Source organism: Triticum aestivum, chromosome 7D (genome assembly GCF_018294505.1).
Source record: "Triticum aestivum cultivar Chinese Spring chromosome 7D, IWGSC CS RefSeq v2.1, whole genome shotgun sequence".
Taxonomy (NCBI): domain Eukaryota; kingdom Viridiplantae; phylum Streptophyta; class Magnoliopsida; order Poales; family Poaceae; genus Triticum; species Triticum aestivum.
Window position 1 is genome coordinate 459,830,695 of NC_057814.1, and position 5,380 is coordinate 459,836,074.

The 5,380-nt window shown below is 43.1% G+C and overlaps 1 pseudogene; it reads right to left on the reverse strand.

Moving 5' to 3' along the window:
• Positions 1 to 3,491: 3,491 nt before the first annotated feature.
• LOC123171169 (heat shock protein 83-like) lies at positions 3,492 to 4,361 on the reverse strand (annotated as a pseudogene).
• Between the last annotated feature and the right edge of the window lie 1,019 nt (positions 4,362 to 5,380).

Genomic DNA, 5,380 nt, shown 5'->3' on the forward strand with positions numbered 1-5,380 from the left:
TGCAAGAAATGGGAATTAATTTCAAACACCTCGGCACCGTGGCTCGCTGGCAAATGTTGAGATACTTGGTTTTAAAATTCTAGTAATTCAAAACTTGTCTGAAATTCATAAACCTTGGCATGCTATCATGGAATGGCACCAACATGTTGTGGTAAAAAATTTGTCCCATTGTGGGTAGGTTTTGGTATAAGCTTCTCACAAACCAGAGCTTCTCACAAGAAGCCTCATGGTGAACGTGTCACCTTTGTGGACGAAACGATATTCATTGCCTCTTCTTGCTTTCGAGTTTTCTCTAGTGTCAACATAGAACAACAGGAGTGTCGTGTTAAATTTTGAAATTGTTGGGGTTCGTTTGGACATTTGTATACATTAATTGAGTTTTCTAGGCATTTTATGTGCATAATTCAAATTTTAACTACACAAACATGCTCTAGTGCAGAAAAATGGGTTGAAAAATCAAATGTGTGTCCTTCCGTGCATGCTTAGGTCCCATGCAAGAATGGGAATGAATTTCAAAAACCTCGGCACCGTTGCTTGGCCACAAACATTGAGAGACATGGTTTTAAAATTCTAGTAAATCCAAAACTCGCCTGAAATTCATGAAACTTGGCATCCTATCATGGAACAAGACAAATATGTTGTGGTAAAAAAATTGACCCATTTGGGGCAGGTTTTGGTATAAGCTTCTCACAAACCAGAGCATCTCAAAAGAAGCCTCATGGTTCCAGTAGGGAACATGTCACCTTTGTGGACGAATCGATATTCATCGCCTCTTCTTACTTTCAATTTTATTCTAGAGTCAACATAGAACAACAGGAGTGTCGTGTTAAAATTTGGAAAAATTTCAAGGTTCGTTTGGACATTTTTATACATTAACTAAGTTTTATAGGCATTTTATGTGCATAATTAAAATTTGAACTACATGCACATGCTCCAGTGCGGAAAAATGGGTTGAAAAATCAAATTAAATGTGTCTCCTTGGGTGCATGCTTAGGTCCCATGCAAGAAATGGGAAGGAATTTCAAAAACCTCGCCACCATCGCTCGGCCGCAACCATTGAGATACATGGTTTTTAAATTCTAGTAATTCCAAAACTCGTCTGAAATTCATGAAACTTGGCATGCTATCATGGATTAGCACCAATATGTTGTGGTAAAAAATTGTCCCATTTGGGGCAGGTTTTGGTACAAGCTTCTCACAAACCAGAGCTTCTCACAAGAAGCCTCATGGTTCCGGTAGGGAACATGTCAAATTTGTGGACGAAATGATATTCGTTGCTTCTTATTGCTTTCAATTTTTTTCTGGTGGAAAGATACACCAACAGGAGTGTCGTGTTAAAATTTAGAATTTTTTGGGGTTCGTTTGGACATTTTTAGACATTAACTGAGTTTTCTAGGAATTTTATGTACATAACTCAAATTTCAACTACATGCACATGCTCCAGTGCTAGAAATGCACTACAAGAAATCTGTTAATACGTGACGGTGGTCCTTAGCACTCACAGATCAGCCAAAAACTGTCACGCGTGCCCATCCATGATGGAGATGAAATCCGTCATGTATATCGCGTTATAATTTGACATCGTACCTTCCATGACGGTTCTTGGCCGTCATGGAACTGCCTCAGGCCCGCCCAAGCCCAAACTAGGCTGTGACAGAACAGACCGTCATGGACCAATGCCACGTGGAATGACGTGGCTACCAACATGGACACTATTTTTTGTCACAGAAACCATCATGGATTTAGGATCAACTTAAATTTGGTCTCATCCATTCCTATCAGCCCAATTTTAATCAAATACACTTTTAGCATAATGTGTTCCGTATATCATAATGCGAATTTTGGACCAGGACAATATTTCCAAAGTACCATACGTTACACAAATATTTCCAAAGTACAATATTTCCAAAGCAGTTTATAATATCCTCCATGAAATGATAATATACAACATATATTGAAAAAATATATCACACAACAAGGATTAGAAACTGGTTCAATCCAATTTACATCAACAAAACATATAAACTACTAAGGTTGTCACTCGTGTTCTTGTCATCGACCCTCCTGATGGCAACTATATGTCATGGAGGATTGTGATGGACAACACCAAGTAGCCTGCTACCCAATCATACCTACCATATTCACAACAACATTAGACATTTGTAGATATGAATAGATAGTATAAGAAGAAACTTGAAAAAAGAAAATAAATGCTTTCCAAAATCCTTAAATCTTATTGTGCCTACAAATGAGAATAACAAAGTATCTAGTATAAAACAACAATAAGCATGAGGTTGCTACAAACTAATCCAAATAGAAATGTGTCAAATGAAAGTCTAATCCAGTTGACATATAAGTGACAACATAATAGACATACATTGCAGAACTCAAGTATTATAGCAGCAGAATTTGAGGCCATATAAATCCAACAAAAAATGGCATCACCAACAAACTATGCTCGTCGACCTAGCTGGTGTAAGCTTCTAATGTTCATATCTCAACAAGTTTACACATGAGACCAAAAATTTATCAACGCACTGAAAATAGTGAACAACACTTGCATGCCAAGTTAACTCCAAATGGCATGCAAAATAACTAAGAGCCATGGCCACTAATAGATCTATAGAACTAAGAGGCAAATGGTTCTGTTAAAAGGTACTGAGGTGGTGGTTAGGATGTATAGATTTACTTTGATTCGAGTGCATGAGATAATAAATTTAACCACCAAAATCCATGGGGCACAAACAAATTAGTTGAAAATCATACCCCTAGTGGTGAAAAATGAGTAACTCTGAACTAGATCACCTAAATATGTGCAGTTCAGTAGCAATTGAGCTGGGGAATGGAAATAATGGAGAAATCATAGTAGTGGAATCCAAATCTGCCGAATCTCTAAGTAGAGAACTAACCCTAGGTTGATCGCAGTTCAGTTCCACAACAGCCATCGCGATTGCGCTCTCAAGCTCTATTGTGCGCCATGCAACGGCACGGCTGTTAAGAAGCTACCTAGACCTGCATCCTAAAATAAAGATCATAGTCAGACAATTAGAGTGTCAAGTGATCAAAATAAAAGAGAGGAATAACATCAAGAAAGAAGATTTAGGATCACTTGTCAGGAGCACTATTGAGGAGGGCGACCTAGTGATGGAGCAAAGGAGTTGAAGAAAAATGCATTGTGTCACACTGTTGGCAAGTGCTAGCTCGGTGTGTGCCTCCAGGTTGATATAGAGGGAGCGAACACATGGCCAACCTAGGTACTAGTAGTAATAGGTGTACCACCATTGTTAGTACTACTATAAATTGACTGACTAATACATGTGCATAGTACACAAATAATCAGGTTTAAACCTCTATATTCTTATTGTCAGACTGCCACAATGTAATGATTTAATTTTCTTCTTAGATCCAGATTAAACTTATTTCTGGAATACATATTCACCGGGTTGCAGCAGACAACAAGGATAGAAAAATAAACGCCTATGGAGAAAACTCTAAATAGAACGTGTTGACATATTAATATAGTAACAGAAATCATGTCTCCACGAGGAGCCGCCCGCCCGCGACGCCCACAGGTACTACTCATTGTCATTGTGCTTGGTGATGAGCACCACCTTGTCGGCAACGAGGTAGGCCAAGTAGAAGCCGACCCCAAACTGGCCGATCATGCTCACGCCCACCCCCGCCTGCAGCGCCTCCATGAACTCCTTGGTGCCCAAGCGCGCGATGGTGCCTAGGTTGTTCACAAGGTCTGCCATGGCAAACAGTCATCAGAATTTTGGTCATCTTCAGACGCAAATGAAAATTCAGTGTGAATTCTGAAAGTCTGACTTACTTCTCATTGGAAGTTGAGACATTCAGGAATTCAACAACTATGGGACATGAAGAATTCAGGCTGCGTCCATAATTGATTGATTGAGAGTGAAGATGGGGGAGGTAGGACGTGCATATATAGTACCTGACTTGGTCATGCCGATGCCGATGTCGATGATGGAGAGCATCTTGTTGGCCTAGTCGGGGGCGAGGCGGATGAAGAGCTCCGGCTGCGCATCGAGCTTGCTCTTGTCCGTCAGGCTCTCGAACCTGATCTTGTCAAGCGCCTGCAAGCAACATTCCATTCGGGCATTCGCGAATGAGCAAGTCGAGCAATCAAATCATCTCTGACGACAAAACAAAACGTAGAGGAGCAGAGGAAACAGATGAGGAGGGAACAGACATACATCTGATGAGTTGAAGATGAGCTCACGGAGGAAGATCTCCTTGTTGGAGTAGAAGGTGTTGATGATGAGCGAGAGCAGCTGGTTAATCTCCGCCTGGAACTCGAATGTCTCCGTCTCCGCGCCACCCGTCTGCACGTCCCCCATGGCCTTCCGCTCCTGCTCCGCTACTACTACTTCTCAAAGGGAGATTGGGGGAAGATGGGTGGGTGGATGGGATGGTGGTTCCTCGCTACGTGCAATGCGGCCAATTCACTGCGGTGGTGATTGTGGTGCTTGCGGTACGCTGAGAGATTTGGGGAACAGATGGACGAACAGGTGGCTACCGGGAGGCTTTATACCTCTGGACCGAGAAGACCACCGAGAGTACCATACATTGGATATGATGCCGCAGCCAAAACCCTAGCCATGGCTAGGGGTCGCGGGCGAGCGCCGACGATCGGGAGCGATGGATCCGGGAGCGATGGATCCAGCCGGACTGGAGGACAAAGGGGTCAAAATCGTCGGGTGTTGGTCTCGGCGTGTGTGGTTGCACGAGGGAGAGAGAGATGTGTTGTGAGAGGAATGGATGGGTGGGGGATGCGGCGGATCTAGTAGTTGCCAGAGCTGCGAGGTGAGGGGAAGGGAGGGCGAGGGCCAGCGGCGAGCTGTGGGAGGAGGGACACGAAGAGGTGGTGGGTGGTGGCGTGTTGTGGGAGACGAGGGAGGGAGCTGCGGTGGGAGAGAGGAGGGGCCGAGGAGGAGAATGTAGGGTTCCTGTTTTTTATACGGGAACAGTTAGGCGGGCTTGCGGGGCTGTACCAGGCCGTCCATGACAGTTTTTTAAATTGTCATCGGAAATCCGTCATGGATTAACAGGTTTCTTGTAGTGATGGGAATGAATTTCAAAAACCTCGGCACCGTTGCTTGCCGGCAAATGTTGAGATACTTGGTTTTTCATTCTAGTAAATGCAAAGCTCGTCTAAAATTCATGAAATTTGGCATGCTATCATGGAATGGTACCAACATGTTGTGGTAGTTTTTTTCCATTTGGGGCAGGTTTTGGAATACACTCATCACAAACCAGAGCTTCTCACAAGAAGCCCCGTGGTTCCTGTAGGGAACGTGTGTCACCGTACTGGACGAAATGACATTCGTTGCCTCTTCTCACCTTGTTTTTTTAGATA